We start from the raw sequence: 20,347 nt of genomic DNA, 5'->3' as shown, positions 1-20,347 counted from the left end.
TCAAAATCATCTTCGATCAAACTTTCTTTAATAGAACCTCTCTACTCTTTAATCATGCCAGTAATGTAGTCCCACACCTATCAAAATGTTGGAAAAACCAAATTTATATTATGCTTTAGGGAGTCAAATGAATTCATTTATAATTTTTGTTTTATAAGTATGTAGTCCTTAGTATAAGATCAAATGTAGGTTTTTTATTGAACATTAAGGTCTTTTTTTCCCACATGTGGAAAAAATGGGAAAATAGAGGTATTGATCTATCCTCATTTCAACAAATAAAGGATAAGTTAATTCAAATACATGCAAAAAAATTTATGCATGTAATTATACACCTCTTCAAAATTATAATTACTTTAACTTAAATTAACTAAAAACATATATGCAACAAAAAATCATGAAAAAGTATCCATACACTTACTACTATATAGTACACTTCAAATTCTCTCTATAGATTATTCCAAGTTATAATCTTGCATAACTACAATACTACTATATAGTACACTTCAAATTATCTCTAACAATTATTCAAAGTTAAAAAAATGGTTCTATAAGAAAAAAATATGTGAATCAAACCTGTACTTTTACATATTGCTCAGAACTAGCTTTATAGCTAATTTAGCCTCTCTGAAGTTCAGGGGAACCCCACTTCAATTTCAAATGAATTAATTTTAATTAAAGAACTAGCATGAACTAGATTTATAATTAATTTACTCTAGTGAACCCCACTTCAATTTCAAATGGATTAATTTTAATTAAAGGTTTTCTAAAAAATTGGTACATATAATGATGGATGAAGACGATAGCAATTTCATTTTAATTGAAGTTTCATTTATTAAAGTTTAAGCTAGGCATTAAAAAAGTTTAAAGGTTTTTATTATATTACATTTCAAAGCACGCCTTCAAAACATACTTTTTGTGATTCCTTAAAAATAATTATTAGAAGTGGATTTATTAATATGTATGTTAGTGTAGGTACAATAGTTTTTTCACACATGCATGGAAGTACACGGTCGTGGGGGGTCTGTACACCACCCCACAAAAAGTCATTTTAAATTATTTTTAAATATTCAACAATCCATCTCTACACAATCATTTCTCTCTTTGTTTTCTAATAACATTTTGTAGAATCAATTTTTTAAAAGTGATGGGTGTGTTTTTTTTTTTTATTGTGAATGGTTGTATGGCTAGTCAAGGGCTAATTTTTTTTGCTTTTTTTTTTCAATTTCAGTCAAATATGATAAATTTTATGTCAAAATTTATCTCTCAGCCAACCTAAATCCAATGTTGAGGTTCATTTCATCTCAAGAGGTCATATAAAAAATTTCCCTTGTAAAATTCTCACATGAAAGCCCATTATAATTGACTTTTTTAATCCATTATTCTAGAAACAAAATCTAAAACAAGCCATCATATAAAAAAACCCAAAATCCTTAGATGTATTAAGATAAGTTACAAATATGTTTCGTACAGCCCAAGTTGGCCTAGTGGTGGAGAACTTGTGCTCTTGAAAGAGAGGTCACAAGTTCAAATCCCAATGGGGGTAGGGTATGTACACCTTATCGGCTTCGACCCTTTACCAATAAAAAAAAAACTTACAAGTATGTTCCATACCTTACAATGCCATAAATATTTCATGCATAGTCTTGGCTTCAACTTTGTACCTTGTCCATTCATGACATGGTTATAAATCAAAGTCCAACCATGAAAACATTGATACCAACCCACAAGATATACCATAGAAAACCCCTCATTAGGGAAACACCTACCCTCCAAAATCATCCATACTTCATCTATTTTTCAACAAATAAACAGTACATGTACTTACAGAGTTACAATAGATAATTTTGAAACATCAAGCATTTCAGTGAATTCTTCATGTGTCCAAGTATGAATCCACACATCCCATTCCATGCTTAATATATGCACCCCTCATAAAGACTCAATAATGATAGCCTAAACACCCAAAAAATCTAAACTACTAAACATATTTTTTCTTATATAAACTCAAGATCACACAAATAAAACCACATGGTAAAGTAAAACCATGTGATTCAAAATCATGAGTTAACAAAATTATTGAACCCACTCTAATATTCGATACTAAGTTTTCACTTCATTGAAATTATTCAAATATTAAATGAAATACATTTCCCCAACGTGAGAACCACATTAAATATATTTACCAATGTTATATACAACACATAAATTAGCCCCAAAAATGTTAACTCCTAGTGATGCACATCCATATAGGTCCTCCTAGGTACACCACACACATTAATAAAATAAATATTATAAATACTATGCAAGGTTGTGATATACAGAAATGAGCTTCACTAGTTTAAACATGCAAACTAGGAATCAAACCCAATTGCATCAATTACACTAGAGAACAACCAATAGGCCCAACTTCAAAACCTTGAGAGAGATGGACATGATTATTGATTGATTGTTCTCTTTTTTATTTTATTTTTCTTGGATAATGATTAAGATGGTAGAAAGAAAGAGCTAGGATAAATAGTGGAAAAGTGGCCATAATTAACATAAATAGACATATGCAAAACTGAAAGACAGTTGAAATATACAAATTTTGAGAAAAGATAGAAGAATTTATGTCTCGAATTTAATATCAAATTGATTGGACATTGTAGTTAGGTGCCCTAGTTCTAATAAAAAATTTCTATAGAACATGATTCAAATTGGTCTCAAAAATCTCCAAATTGGATTTCAATCAATTTTAAGGTCAAAACCCTAGGACTATGTTGGCATAAAACTAGGGAAATAGGGCACTAGGTACTATAGACCTACAGGACTAGGGCACCAATCATCATAGACCTAGATAACTAGGATACTAGACACCATAGACCCTACCCTTTCTACTAAAATTTGTCTCATTGCCTCTGTTTTAGTCTAATGATGCAATTCTCTTATGAGAATTCCTCTAGGTTTTGATGCAATAACATCATAAATCATAAGAAAATCCATCATGAAGATATAATTTAATATTGCTTATGTATTATTGATTCTCCTTGTACTCAAATATGTTATTGAAGATGAATATTTGCTTTTGAATTGAAAAGATGAGATAATGAGATGAATTAAGAATTATATCTTACATAGAGTTCTCAATGTATTTTACAGTTTTGGCCAACTTACAATGGTAATTTTACTGCAAACCAGTGTTGCCCTTTAAACAACAAACCGATTAATACACAAACAAGCCAAATAGAAAATAAAGCATTCACCCATAATAACACAATCACCATAACACAAGAGATTTTGACATGGAAACCCAAATGGGAAAAACCATGGTGAGTAAAACTCACAAGTCTACTATTTGCAGAATAGCAAACAGACCAGTTAAGGCCTTATAATGTTCTTCACTAGAACATATCTTGTTTGGAATCTAGATCTCTGTTAGGAGATAAGTCCTGTTAAAGACTACCCTATTAAAGGATTTAGGAGATAAGTCCTATTAAAGGCTACCCTGTTAAAGTATTTCAGATCCACAACTATGAACCACCTTGTTAGAGGATTTAGAATAGGCTTAACTGAGCCTACCTGGTTAAGGGTGTCTGAGTGGTCAAAGAGATTAGTAATCAACAAGTAAATGATCTACAAAGTAGCACAAAATGCTTCTTTATATCCTTGATTGCTCTCTATTAATGCACTGAAGCATTACTTTAGTCTTCTATCCTTCACTCGTTGAATCTTTGTCACAAGATACTTTTTGCAAAGACCTAATCTTACACAACAACTCACACTCAAAACCCTAGAAATGATACATCCTCATATAGGAATCTGATTTCATGTCGGTCCAATGAGATTAGATTATAATTTCCTAGGTACAATGCATCTAGACACAATTGTAACACAACATAGAATCACCGCATCGGTGTCGGTGGATGCTAACTCATCACACTTTACAAGTTTTCCAATTAACAAAAGAAAGTATACCGATTACTGGTTTACAAACAAAGACTAGTAAACTGGAACATAGTATTCCAATCTTAAAAAGATTGGCTACCACTTGGGGTCGTCGTATCGCTTGAGGTCCTTGGTCATGATTTGACCGGTAAGATCCTTTAGCAATCACCGACAGTCTTCTACAAACAAAGACTATGCATACATTGGCATATAATACCAGTTTAAACAATACATCACATACTACCAGTTGAGAATAACTCATATAGAAAATAGGTGTGTGTCCATCAATGACAATCACAACTAAGTACAAATATCATCAAAATGCCAACAATCTCCCCCTTTGGCATTGATGGCAACACTTAGGAAAATTTTATATCTAAGTGCTTACAAAACAAAAATGATGCCATAATCAAAATTACTCCCCCTAAGCATATACACTACTCCCTTTTCCAAAATTACAAGCATGTACTACTTCCATTTGCATAAAAGTTTCAATCAATACCACTCCCCCTTTGCTAATAATGACAAAGTAACACAAACATGCCGCAAAGAGTTACCAAAATTGTATTGCATAACATGAAAATAGAATATATGTTTATGAAAATAATGAGTAAAACTTATCAAAAATGGATTGAAAGTCTTTCAGAAAGTCCTTCATGTCTGTAGACCAAGTGTCTAGGAGTTAGGCAGAAATTTCACTCTGAGTATTCATCTGGAATGCTAACTCCTCCATGGCATCCACAATGCTCATTTCTTGAGTGACAATAATAGCTTCCATGTTCAGAAAGAACTTCTGAAGAATCTACAACTTAGGTAACAAAAGCAATTGAAGTTCCTACAGATCTCTGAATCAATCTTGGCAATCTATTGTCTGTGAGTCTGTACAGTCTACCCATACACTATGAAGGAATCATATGGCACTTTGGAGGTCTCCATGTACTGCTTTAATTTCAATTGGAGTTAAACTTTCTTCTTCATAGCATCATCACAAAATAGAATACATAAAGGACCGACATGAAGTAAGTATGAAGGAAAAAAACCTTTTAAATGTTTTGCATATCATAAGATTGGTCATTTTGCATCTAGATGTCCTAAAAGGAATGAAATATTTGAGGAAAGAGTTAAGAAATAATTCAAGGCTAATCAAAACAGATATAGATTCAAGAGAAACAAACAATGTTACATAGTGGATGAGGAAGGAGTAACTGATGACTCTGAGGATGAACCGCCAGAAGAATCTTCTAGTGGATTCGACAATGGAAAGGAATAGACATTCTATGCAGTAAAATAAGATGAATTGGAACCGGCTATTAAGAATGAAGAAAAGGCTCTTGCAACAAAATTTGAAGATAAAGATGAACAGGGAATTGATAGTGGATGCTTACATCATATGACTAGAAATAAAATAAAATTTTTGTCCCTGCATTAATACAATGATGGTCAAGTAAGATTTGGAGATGACAAAGCATGCATGATCAGAGGTAGAGGTACTATTTACTCTAGATGGTAAGCATAATACTGACAATGTCTATTATGTAGAAGGTTTAAATAATAATCCTTTTAGTGTTGGTCAATTGGTGGACAAGGGATTCCAACTTCAATTCAAGGATAAAAAATGCAAAATCATTAACAAGACTGGTTTGGAGATTTCTACCAGTACTCAGACTGGAGGCAATATCTTTCATCTAAACACTTGTAATAAGACATGTTTGATTTCTCATATTGATGAGAGTTGGTTATGTCATAAAATGTCATGTCATGTTAATTTTGATTGAATTGTCAAGATCAGTTCAACAAAAGAAGTTAGAGATATACCTAAGATTACGAAGCCTCATAATCTGGTATGTAAGGAATGTCAATTGGGAAAGCAAGTTAGAACTAATTTTAAGAGCATACAAGATAATCTAATGATTTTCTTGATTTGATTCATACTGACTTATGTAGACTAGCAAGGACTAGAAGCTCTCAAGGTGATAGGTACTTCATGATGATAATTGATGATTATTCTAGAATGATCTGGGTGACTTTTCTTAGGGAGAAGTCTGAAGCTTTTGAGAAATTCAAGATCTTTAAAGGAAAAGTAGAAACTAAAACTAGAGTAAAAATAAAATGTCTAAGATCAGATCAAGGCGGTGAGTTCACTTCAAATGAATTTAACAGTTATTGTGAGACAAATGGAATTAGGAGACAATTATCTTCTCCTCGGTCTCCTCATAAGAATGAAGTGGTGGAAAGAAAGAACATAACCATTTTGGATGCAGAAAGAACCATGATGATGGAAGCCCAATTACCTCACATCGACTAGAGAGAAGTAGTGAGTACAACAGTCTACACATTCAATAGAGTTCATATCAAAGGTGAAACTGGTAAGACTCCTTATGAATTATGGTTTGCACATACACCTACTGTTAAATATTTCATAATTTTTGGATGTAAACGTTATATCAAAAGGGATGATTCAATTGGGAAGTTTTATCCTAGATGTGATGAAGGAATATTTCTTGGTTATTCTAATCAAAACAAAGCATATAGATTCTATAACAAAAGTTTGCATAAAGTTGTGGAAAGTACAAATGTGAAAGTGGACGAGTAGTACAAAAATCATTCCATATCATATGATAGGGAACCGACAATGAAAAAGATCATAACTGAACTGATAATGCCTCAAACGGCACAAGACACTGAGACTGTTACATTAGTAAATTCAGAAAATTCAACTGTGACTGATGATCAGATCACTGAACCTGAAGTTTAGAAGACTCCAAGGTATGTAAGATTAAACTACTCTGAAGATCAAATCATTGGAGATAGGAACAAGGGAGTTATGACTAGAAGAAGACTGGAAAATGAAGAGGTATGTTTTATTTCTCAAGTTAAATCGACATCTATTATTAAAGCTTGTAAAGATAAACATTGGTCAAAGGCTATGGAAGATGAATTAGATCAGATAGAAAAGAATGAGACTTGGACTTTAGTTCCCCAACCTAAAAATAAGAATGTTATTGGAACTAAATGGGTTTTTAAAAGTAAACTAAATGAGAATGGTCAAGTTATAAGAAACAAGGCTAGATTGGTTTGTAAAAGATACTCTCAAAAAGAAGGAATTGATTATGGTGAGACTTTTGCACCTGTAGATAGAATTGAAGCTGTTAGACTATTTCTTGCTTATGCAACATATAAGAACTACAAGGTTTATCAAATGGATGTTAAATGTGCATTTTTGAATGGTGAAATTGAAGAAGAGGTATACATTGAGCAACCTGATGGTTTTTCACTGACAGATGATAAGGATATGGTTTGTAGGTTAAAGAAAGCATTGTATGGATTGAAACAAGCTCCCAGAGCTTGATATGTAAGGTTGGATAAATATCTTTTGAAGTTTGGTTTTACTAAAGGAAGTGTTGATACTAATTTATATAAAAGATCATTGATGATGATATTCTGATTATTGAAGTATTTGTTGATGATATCATTTTTGGAGGAGAAGATAAAATGAGCATGGAATTTGCTAACAATATGAAGAATGAATTTGAAATGTCCATGATTGGTGAAATGAAATTTTTCTTAGGTTTGGAGATTACTCAAACTAACAAAGGCATCTTTATCTGTCAAACAAAGTATCCAAGGGAATTGTTGAAGAAGTTTGGTATGGATAATTCCAAACTGGTAAGTACCCCTATGGTGACAAGTGAGAAATTATCTATCAAAGATACATTTGCACCGGTAAATTCAACAAGGTATAAGTCTATGATTAGTGGCTTCTTATATCAAACTTAGACTAGACCAAATATTATGAATATTGTGAGCATTGTTTCAAGATATCAAAGTAATCCTAAGGAAAATAATGAATGTAAAGTAAAGAGGATATTTTGGTATCTATAAGGAACAACTAAATATGGCATGCATTATCAAAGATACTATTCATTCCGACACTGATGAGTGGTGCTACTACTCAGGGAGAGTAGTCAGCTTTGAGATTCACAATATTTTGATATCTATGTCATATCTTTGGCATTGATGTCAAAGGGGGAGAGATATTGATGTGAAAAAGAAAACTCAAGAGCTATACAAAGATATTATTCAAAGGGAGAGACTTGTTTGGCATTTCTTGGTACTTACATGTTTTTCACATTTAGTGTTTCCATCAATGCCAAAGGGGGATATTGTTGGAAAAATGGAAGGATTGATTATGTGTTGCATTGATATTTTGTCATTGATGTCAACACTAGTTCTTATGACAGGTTACTGATAGACAGGTTTTGGTTACCGATAGAAGATCTAGTGTTACCGACAGTAGTGACTATCGTTTGGTTATATGTGGTACATGCTTCTGAAGAATGTCTTGGTCAGATAATATTGACTTGGTAATTGGATGCTACCATACACTATAGTAAACCCTTACTGACATAGGTTTAAGGTTTTACCAATAGAGCTTTTTATGAGAATCCTTGACAAGATACATAAGTCATTCTGGTGTGGTTTCTAGGATGCAGAAGATGTTCTCTGATCATGATTCAACCAAGTGGAGATATCTCTTTGGCATGGTGGACCGAGAATAGGTCTGGTCCCTATCTAGGTTGTGGACTAGTATCATGTTATCGTGTTCTCTACACGTTACCGAGATAATTTATGGATTGTTTAATGTTATTTTGGTTTAAAGATGACATGGCATATCATTGTAATATGGATTTATGTAATAAACTTATTGTAATATCTTTAGGTGGTTAACCTAATTGGTTTAGGCCTTAGGGTTGGTATAAATCAATGTAAGATCTCATTGTAGATCATATATATATGTGTGTGTGTGTGTCGAGATGAAAAAGGAAATGTACTATGTGAATATTGTAATATCATTTAGGCAGATGATTAGATCAACCATTTAAGATCAAATTGGGTTTATGTAAGAGGTCAAAGGCCTCCGACATTGAGCTTAACTAGGACTGTAATCAGGCATGGTAGATGCTATCTCTGATAGTTCATTCTACTAGATTGTTGTCCAAATATCTTGAGGTGGTTTTAACCTCTCTGTAGTCAATGAGACTCTTTTGTAATGGGCAGTGTGCCTTCCTACATGCGTAGGCCCCTCATTGTATCGCATAGTTTCTATAGAAGTATCATCTGACTGTTGGTAGGCTTCCCATTGTGGTTTTTCCCTTTATCAGTTTTTCCACGTACAAATCATGGTGTTATGTGGTATGGTTGCATTGTGTTGATTATCTATTTATTTGTTGAGCTGCATTGTTTATTGATATCTGTTTCTACCGATATCTATTTCTTCTATTTAGGTATTTAATGTTTAGGTACTCCGGTTTAAGTTTATATAGTGGACTAATTGTTATAATCTATTAACAAATGATTCACACCCCTCTCTTCGTTGTTCACCTGTTATACTAACAATTTCTAGCCCATTCCTTGGTGAGGAATTTGAAAAGGGCCCTGTAGTCATTGTCTTCCTTGCTTTTTCCTTTGGTAGAACGTTCCTACAGAAGACACAAAGTGGTTGCTGAGAAATGCATCATGTTCAATGCAAACCTAGAGACATCTTGCATCTTTATTTCCATGGCCTCCATTCTGCTGGTAATTTCCTGCAGATTATCAAATAAACTCTCCACTTTCTTACCCAAATCCACTAGGTTGTTGTCTTCTTCCTCCTTTATGCTGCTCACTTCCTGCACCACCATCATATTCTCAAATTTGAGAGTTGGGGAAGGATAATTTGTCTGGGATTTGGGGCCGGCCTCTGGACTCATAGAATTTTTAGGGATTTTCGAGGTATGGGTGGAGCTAACAGAGTGTGGGGTTAAGGTAGACTTAAACAGGGCCACATTATCAAAGGGGATGGAATTCCCAGTTCCATGGGAAGAGGAGGGGTCTCTTAGATATTTTTCAAGGGGTTTGGAGGCCGGGTTCTAACATCCTCAGGAGAGTGCTTTTTTTATTACTATAGGAGCCAATTTCAGGTAGCCAAGGAGGGCTTGTATCCAGTTTATCGGTAGCAATAGCTAGGGGACAGTTTTTAGCCACATTCTAGATGAAGATAGTGCGGTGTGGGCAAAGGGCTAGGTGGAAGTTGTAAAGGCGAAGGATGAGGCCTTCATGCAGAATGGGGAAGTCTTTTCCTTTTTTATTGGCCTCAACATTATCCTTAACATTTGAATCCAGGGAATCAAGCAAGAAAATCAGAATGGAGATGTAATCCGTATTTCTAAGGTGGTTAAGGAATGGGAGGTGGTAATAGTAAAAGATTCCATACCTTCCTTTTAGAGTGAAATATTTGATAATGATATAGAAGACCTCATCCCATGGTGGTGAAAGCTGCTCCCGATTGAAGCCGCCCACACTCTTCACTGAGTTCTCACCATCACAAAAAAATCGGTTCAAGCTGGTGGTATTCAAAATGCGGCTTGGTTTATTCCATTTCCTCCCCTCCATAGACAGTCCAGTCGCTTGGGCAATTACTTCTTCATTTATTTCAAAGGAGATACCCCCATGCTAACCCTTCTATCCTCCTAGGAAGCCATAAACTTATTAGATAATCTCTCGTCGTTCCCTTTCATGCTTTCCATAATTTGTCAATTCCACCTTCCGAACAGACAAACCACAACTTACCTTTTAAATCGTCAGTTTTGGTGGGTTCCAGTCTTAGCCTGTCACGCTCCATGGTTTTTTCTTCTAGCTTAGCAGAGAAGAGGAGAAATAGGGTAGCAAAAACACGAAGCCAAACCAGAGCAAAAGCAAAGTTGTGATAAAAACTTAGCCAATCTTGAGATAAAATCACGCAATAAATGGTGTGATTATTGTAAATTGTGCCTAAGTAGATATCATATTCATGAAATATACTATACTCATGCGAGCTCTCCATCCAACCAATTTGATTTGAAATATCCTAATTGTCACCTTTATTGCCACCAATTAACTTCGTCTAGGTGATAATTAGGAAATTACCATTCCTGATATGAGTACTATCATGATTATTGAACCCCTTTTGAATGTGATGACAAGGCCGTCCGTAGCTACGTGATAAATAAAAATGTTGATTGTGATGATTGAGTCAGTTTTGAAGAATAATTAACTTAATTATATAATTAAAAAATTATTTAATTAATTAGATGAATAATTGGTACATGATTAATGAGACATTTTTAGGCATCTACACTATTAATAAAAGCCATTTCTAATAAATATTTTTAAAGGAATCACTAAAAGTATGTTTGCAAGGTGTGCTTTAAAATTTAATATAATTAAAACCTTTAAACTAATTTAATGCCTAGATTAAACTTTTATAAATGAAAATTAAATAGAAATAAATTGCTATCGAGTTCATCCATCATTATATCTGCTAATTTTTTAGAAAAACTTTAAAATTAAAAATTAATTGATTTGAAATTGAAGTGGGGTTCACCTGAACTTGTTTAGGTAGGCTAAATTGGTTATTTTTTGAATGAGTATGTAACTTTTTTGGACCATATATATATTTATTTTTTTATACTCGTTGATGTAAAAGTACAAATTTGGTTCCCTAAATTTACCATTTTGACAAATTTTAGAAATCAGGCATTCGTATAGAATCATAATTTTTAGTTTGAATAGTCATTAGAGAGAATTTGAATTGTAGTATATAGTAATATTGTAATTATGCAAGAATCTATTGAGGAAATGAGATCTGATTATAATACCTTACTTTATTTGATGTATGGACTCCTTGATTCAATACTGATTCAGATTTACTCTAGTATGAATAAGTAAGTTTGATTTGAAATAATGAAGGATTGAAGAACTTGTAATGGAGAGATGACTGCACCTATAGTGTTACTAGTTTTTGTACGTTTTGTGTATTCCAAATGCATATTGAAAGAAATATAAATAGGTGAACGGAGAGGCATGTCCATATAGGGACATGTCTCTACTTGGACTAAGTCCATGTAGACTCATGCCTCTACATGAGACATGTCCATTCACTAATAACCACGATGGTATACCACTAATAACAATGATAATGTAACATTAGCAATGTTTGATTTAATCATGGTGATTAATATCGATTCCTTTAATCGACAATGATTATCGGGTTAATAAAGGTTTCAATGCATGGTTAATTAAACGTAATGATTTTTATTTTAATCCGATAGAAGCTATAACATTAACACTCCCTCTTAGCTAGGGAGGATTGTGGTATGATCAGTAAACTGTACTCTCAAGTTATGACAGAGGAAATGATCATCTTAATATTATAACGTAAAAATAAAGGATTGCAATATCTATTCATCATTTAAATGTTACTTTATGGTATCATTAAAGTATGATACATTTAAGAATATCAACCATAGGATATTCACCATATTTATATCTTCCTTGAATGTGCACTAGCATCAAGTCTCATGATGCCTCTCAAGGAGGATATCTGCACATGATGTCTCCATTGATACTAAATCTCATAGTATCCATCATACCATATCTTAGTAACTTAGATATGTACACTGTTATGATGTCCATAGACATTATTCATGTATAATATCCATCATGACAATAGGCTAAACTATTTATAAGATCATCATCTTACAATAGTAACCATAATTAGACATCAATGAAAGATCGTCACCTTCCATGATGTCTCTACAGAATCATGTAGTAACTCACATGAAAAAATAACATACATATCTTTTAACATTAAGACATTATTGATACTCAAACTCAGAAAATATAATTACATTTTTACCATACCAAGCTTACCTCTGAAGTGATTCACTTTTAATTTGGAGAGAGTCTTGGTTAAAATGTTTGTAGTTTGTAACATTTCTTTCCACCATATCCCTGATGTAATGGTAGGGGATCTCAATATGTTTTGATCTATTTTGAAATACTAGATTCACATAAAGCTTAATACAACTTTTATTATCACACCATATAATAGTAGGGGGCATGGATTGTCTAAACAATCATACAAGTAGTTTCCTCAACCATATTTCTTCTTGAGCTCCCATTGATGTGGCAATATACTCAGCTTCCGTGGAGCACTGAGCAACTGAAGGTTGCTTTCTGCTGAACCAGGATATCATGGTAGATCCTAAGCTAAAAAAACATCATGAAGAACTTTTACGATCAACAACACTACCAACCCAATTTGAGTCAGAATATCCATGAAGACATATTTCTACATTATCATATTTTAGTCCCAGTCTAATAGTTCCACCTAGGTACCTCATGATGTGTTTTCTTGCTACAAGGTGTATTTTATCGGGTTCACACATGAATTGACTGAGAGCGTTTGTTGCATAAAAATGTTTGGCCAGGTATTTACCAAGTACATCAATGATTGAATTATCTATCGATAGAGAGTAGGATCGACTAATTATGACTTAGAGGTTGCATCTTTTACTTTATGTAGATTTGTTTCAATGGGTGTTGACATGGGTTGCTGCCCATCATTCCAAATTTGTTTAGAATATCAATAGTGTATTTACCTTGATTTAGTATGATATAATTGTGTTCTTGCCATACTTCTAGTCCTAGAAAGTAATGTAGGAGACCCAAGTCTTTCATAACAAATTCATAAGCCAGATCTTGTTTGCAGTTTATGATTAGATGATCTCTACCTGTGATTAATAAATCACCAACATAAAGGACAAGAATTAAAATTTTACCATTTGTTAATTTGAAGTAGAGGTTAGGATCTGCTTCATTCTTGGAGAATCCTAACTTGTTGAGGTAATTATCTATTCTTTCATACCAGGCTCTAGGGGCTTGTTTGAGCCCATAGAGAGCCTTATTCAATTTCCAAACATGAGAAGCACTATTTATGAATAATGAAACCTTCAAGTTTCTCTAGGTATACTTCTTCTATGATACCATTCATAAATGCAATCTTTACATCCATCTGGTGTATTTTCCATCCTTTTGAGGTGGCAATAGCAATTATGGTCCTTACTGAAGTGTATTGAGCGACTAGAGTATATGTTTCTTCATATTCAATTCTGGCCTTTTGAGAGAACCCTCTAGCAACAAATATAGCTTTTTATTTTTTAATACTTCCATCTGCCACATGTTTGATTTTAAATAGCCATTTGGATGTAACAACTAATTTTCCTTTAGGTCTAGGCACAATTCAATCGTGGCATCCTTCCAAGCTTGATTTTTTAAGGCTTCTTTAACATTTTAAGGTTCGGATTTAATGAGTTCACTCATAAGAGAAACATTGTTTAAATAACCTCTTGGTTTCTTGCTTTCTCTAAATGTCCCCTTGGGTGCAACGTAGATCTCTACTTCTTCAATTGTTTTCCTTTCCCAGAGTGGTCTTTTTCTGTTAGTAGTAGGTTCAAGAGGTTTAGGAGTATAATTCATTAGTTCATTATCTGCTACAAGTATCTCCCTTTGAATCTCAGTGCCAAGATCCTTGGTCATATCTTGAGAAGACTCATCATCTGCTTCATTAGTTTTTTTAGAAATTTTGAGCAATGTCTTTTTCAAAAGTTACATCTCTGCTAAGCTCAATTATATTCTGATCAAGAACATATATCCTGTAGACTTTGGATTTTTTACTATAACCAACAAATATCCCTTTCTTTCCTCATGGCTCTAGTTTGGATCTTTTCTCCTTAGGAATGTGGATGTACACTGGACAACCAAATATTCTTAAGTGACTTAAGTTAGGCTTATCTCCTATGAATGCTTCTTCAAGAGTTATATTATCAAGAATAGAGTGAGGATATCCATTTTGTATATAAACAATGATGTTAGAGGCTTCAACCCAAAATGCGGTGTGAAGGTTTTATCATGCATCATAGCCTTGGATGCATCATAGGTTTTGATCATGCTTCATAGCCTTTTTTATGTTTTAGTTCTTAGGCCAGGTTAGAACCTTTCCATCCAAGAAGGTGATTTGATACCCTTTGTCTTCAAGGGCTGAGATAGAAACCATATTTGTTTTGATCCCTGGTACAAATAGTACTCCTGTTAGTTGAAGAGAAATTCTAGATTTTAGATGAACTATATAGGTCCCGATTCCTTTCACAGGGTATGTGGAGTTATCTCCTATGGTAACTTCCTCATTTGAGTTTTCTTTAAAACTATCTTGTTGTTCTATGAATCTCGTTATATGACGGGATGCTCCACTGTCAATGACTCAAGTATTCCTACTAGCTGTTAATTCACTTGATAAAGCTAAGAAGAATATCATTTTCTCTATATCTTTGTCTTTACTGATTTCAGCTAATGAGGCTTGATTCTTGAGTCTTTTTTGGCACTTCACGACAAGGTGTCCATATTGGTCACATGTATAGCATTTAACCTTAGACATGTCCTTCCTTCTTTTGAATGCATGCTTGTTGTTGTCTGTTCCCCTTTTCTATTTAAAGTTTCCTTTCTTCCCTTTCTTGTGAGAATTTGTGTTTAGTACTTGAATCTCTCCATTGGTATTGTTTAGCCCAATACCTCTAGTTGTTAGTCTAGACTCTTCCTGAATGTAGTCAATTTTTAGTCGATCAAACTTTGGAAGTTTGGATTGTGCGCTTATCCCTTGAATAAAAGCTTCCCAAGATGTAGGAAGTTCGTTGAGTGCCAACATTGTTAATTCTTTGTCATCAATTATATGTCCAATGTAGATAATTGATCCCTTAACTCACTTATTCTTATGAAATAAGATGTAATGGGTTGACCCTTGTTCATTTTTACATGATGTAATCATTGTTTTAGTGAGAGAGCTTGGTTGGTGTTGTTAATCTCATACATGTCTCCTAGGAAGGTAAACATGGCATGTGTAGTGTCCAACTTTGATATAGCAGGAACTATATGATCTTTTACTGCTTCTACTATGACCTTCATGGCTTTGTTGTTGCTCCTTTTCCATTAGATTTTATCATCTTCATCATCTAGTACAGATATGGTATTTTCCACAAAAGTATCTAATTCTTGTTCTCTAAGTGTCATCATTAATCTGAGTTTCCATGAGACAAAATTTGTGGCACCCTCGAGTCTGTCTTCAAATTCAACGTGGCTCTGATACCATGTTAAGGAAATGAGATTTGATTATAATACCTTACTTTATTTGATGTATGGACTCCTTGATTCTATACTGATTCAGATTTACTCTAGTATGAAGAAGTAAGTTTGATTTGAAATAATGAAGGATTGAAACACTTGTAAAAGAGAGATGACTGCACATGTAGTGGCACTAGTTTTTGTACGATCTATTTCCATTCGCTAATAACCATGATGGTATACCACCGATAACAACGATAATGTAACATTAGCAATGTTTGATTTAATTGCAGTGATTTTTATTTTAATCCGACACAAGCTATAACATTAACACTCCCTCTTAGCTAGAGAGGATTGTGGTATGATCCATCTCAATATTATAATGTAAAAATAAAGGATAGCAATATCTATTGATCATTTAAATGTTACCTTACATTATCATTAAAGTATGGTACATTTAAGAATATCAACAATAGGATATTCACCATACTTATATCTTCCTTGACATGTGCACTAGCATCAAGTCTCATGATGTCCATCAAGGAGGATATCTGCACATGATGTCTCCATTGATACTAAATCTCATAGTATCCTTCATGCCATATCTTAGTAACTCGGATATGTACACTATCATGATCTCCATAGACATTATTAATATATAATATCCATCATCCATTGATACTAAATCTCATAGTATCCATCATGCCATATCTTAGTGACTTGGATATGTACACTATCATGATCTCCATAGACATTATTAATATATAATATCCATCATGACAACAGGTTAAACTATTTATAAGATCGTCATCTTACAATAGTAACCATAATCATGTAGTAACTCACATGATTAGACAACATAGATATCTTTTAACATTAAGACATTATTAATACTCAACCTTAGAAAGTACAATTACATTTTTACCATACCAAGCTTACCTCTGAAGTGATTCACTTTTAATTTGGAGGGAGGGTTGGTTAATATTTCTATAGTTTGTTACATTTGGCCAAACTTGACCTAAAATCAAAATTGCGTTTTTTTATAAATGGTGATTAAGAACCATGGACACCTAAATCAATATGAGAAAAAAACCTATAGCATTTTACTAAGTCAATATCTCTAAATGATTGGCAATATAAAAAAATCTACAAAAGATAATAAACTATCCTTCAAATGCTAAAGCTTTATATTAAAAAAATGTATATAATTGTAAAGATAGTAAAATTATATTTTATATTTTGCATTTGCAAGATACACTAGAAATTGACCAGTCATCTAGAAGATGAACAAGACATTCATTTTCATATTGATAAATATAAACATTTTAGATATATGGTTAAGCTTTGTCTAATTCCTAGTCATTCCATTTGAAAATTTGTAGATATAAGATTGTTGACAGGAAAAAATCATGGAGCAAAATGGCATTGATGCGTTTATTCATATTTGCTCTCTTTCAACAAGTAACAGGAATATAGAAGAATGACAGTTGCATATAGAAGAATGACAAATATCACTGCTGCTTAGCTCTAAACAAATGTATTAACAGCCACCGCGCAATGCCAACACAAGATGGAGAACAGAACCTCCCTCTAAACCATAATCTTTGACCGTTTTTTCATCATTCAGTTGTTTTCCCCCATAGATGAGCCTGCAGGACAACATTAATCATGGAAATCAGGAATACTATTTTGTTGTTTCAACACCTTGCCACATGTAGTTGGCCGATATTTGCACGTGCATATATATGCTTTACCTCTTTCCATTCTCTAAATACAGGAAGCTGCAATTATCAGGATGGATAACTCTTTTATGATTTTGAGGTTGGATAAGCGTTATATTTGTGGAATTGTGAATTTTTCTTGTTGAAAAAAATAAAATATAGGGAAAAAGGATGGTTCAACAAAAATTATTGGAGACTTATCTTATATGTCTTGTTAAGCAGATTTGAGAGATCACATAGAATGGTGTCACACCTCATAATCTGACATTTGGAAATCCTCCTCTAGAAAACCTGGATAAGGAGCTTGAGAATGATTGTAGAGAAAGAGATGTCCTCTTGTGTGCACTTTCTAATCAACAAATAATGAGATTAACCGATAAATCATCTGGAAAGACTATATGGGATAAGTTGGAGACTCTTAATAAAGGTGACCTTATAGTGAGGATTGCTAAACTTGATGGCTACCAGTGAGATATGAAAACCTTAATATGGAAGAAGATGAAAAGATTACTGCATTCATGGAAAGGGTAAATGAGATTTTTATGTGAATTCAATGTTGTGGTGGAACTCTGAGTGAAGATAAAATTATTTTTAAAGTTTTAAGAGCCCTACCATGGGCTTCCAAGATGAAGTCTACTGTTATTAATGAGTTGAGAACAATGGCTAACATATCTGTCAACAAAGATACCTTGGTTGGGAAATTATCTGCTTTTGAGCTTGAAGAATTTGGACCTTCTGGAGCTGTGAAGACTGAACCTCCATCGTATGCATCTACATCTACAATCGGTAAGAAAGATTGAAAATTTTTATATGCAAAGGAATTGGAAGATATGAAGAGAGAATATGATGAGTTTGTGAAACTTGAAGCACTATTTGCTAGAAGAGTACCTAGAGGACTGGTAGGAAGTAAGTATGAAGGAATAGCACCTTTTAAATGTTTTGCATGTAATAAGATTGGTCTTTTTGCATCTAGATGTCTTGAAAGGAATTCAAGATTTGAAGAAAGAGTTTTAAAATATCATCTAAGCCTAACACTGGATATTAGAACAAGTATAAGCATAGGAAAAATAGAGACAAATATGCTACATAGCGGATGAGGAAGACATTACAGATTTTGATGATGAACTGACAGAAGAATCTGCTAGTGGTCTCGACAATGAGAAGGAATGGGGATTCCTGGTCATCAAGGAAGATGTTCTGACACTAGAAGAGAAAGTCCCTGAAGAGAAGGCACTTGCTGCTAAAATTGAGGACAAAGATGAATGGGTAATTGACAGTGGTGTTTCAAATCATTTGACTGGAGATAAAGGGAAGTTTCTAACTTTGCAAGAATTTGATGGTGGTCTAGTCAGATTTGGAGATGACAAAGCATGTATGATCAAAGGAAAAGGGACTATATCATTGGATGGTAAGAGAAATACTGACAAGTGTTTATTATGTTGAAGGTTTAAGGCATAATATTTTGAGTGTAGGACAAATAGTGGATAAGGGATTTCAATTGTAGTTCAGGAATGGAAAATGCAAAATCATTAATAGATCTGGTTTGGAGATTACAACCAGTACACAGACTAAAGGTAATATATTTCATTTGAACTCCAGTGAGAAGAGTTGTTTGATTACACAGATTGATGAGAGTTGGCTATGGTATAAAAGGCTGTGCCATGTGAGTTTTGATTGCATTGTGAAGATCAGCTCAACTAAGGCATTTAGAGATATACCTAAGATTATGAAGCTCTATAATTCGATATGTAAAGAATGTCAAATGGGGAAACATGCCAGAACCTCTTTTAGGAGTATACAAGATAAATCTAATGATATTATTGATCTTATTCATAATAATTTGTGCGGCCCTGCTAAGTTTTCAAGGTGGGGTGAACTCACAATGCTCGTTCCCACTTTTTGACTAGCTTTGACACTCAGTTGAATATTTTGAGAAAAAAGTTCACTTTCCAACACCTATAACTTTTAAACCGTTAAGAATTTGAAGATGATATAAACTAGTGCTTTTTAGCATCTTGTTTGTAGATTCTAAATATATTTTTTTCAAATTTGTTTGAATAAAGTTTTATTGATTTTCCATCTCCCTCAAAAAGTAAGTTTTTTTGCTCAAATAACATTTTTTAAAAGTGATGTGTATCTAGAAACGTATACTTTTTTTTTCTATAAATGATAAAAACTTAATTCTTTTAAATTTTGGTTTGTAACATCAATACCTAGGGCATGCAGTTGGTTTGATCGTGATATGTTGAATATTTTTCTTTTTATTAAGTTTTAAAATTTGACAAATTGTAATTTAGATATAGGTGTATGTTTGAACACATATCTTGTTCTATATATATCAAAATTCAATTTTCTTTTTTTTTGGTTAGAAAGAAAACATCAATACCTAGTGCATAGATATTTTTCACAATTTTTTTGAGTTAGTTTACTATTTTTCTGAATGGATTGAACAAAGAAGTTCCTGTTCAGTGAAAAATCTACATTCATAAGAAATAAAATAAAAATATATTAATCAAATTAAATATATTAAAAGTTATACTATTTAGAAAACTTATAATAAGGACTCAATACTTAAAAAAAAAAACTTTTAAATGAATTAATTTCACCCCCCAAATTCTTATGTAAAATTGGTTTTTTATTAGCATTTGATAGATGCAAAGGAGACTCTATTGCAAGTATGATTTAGAAGTACAGAGGTTCTATCCAAGAAATTTTGATCTAAGAGCCTT

Source organism: Cryptomeria japonica, chromosome 10 (assembly GCF_030272615.1).
Source record: "Cryptomeria japonica chromosome 10, Sugi_1.0, whole genome shotgun sequence".
Classification (NCBI taxonomy): Eukaryota; Viridiplantae; Streptophyta; class Pinopsida; order Cupressales; family Cupressaceae; genus Cryptomeria; species Cryptomeria japonica.
The sequence above is the reverse complement of the archived record's forward strand: the minus strand, read 5'-3'. Positions refer to the sequence as shown.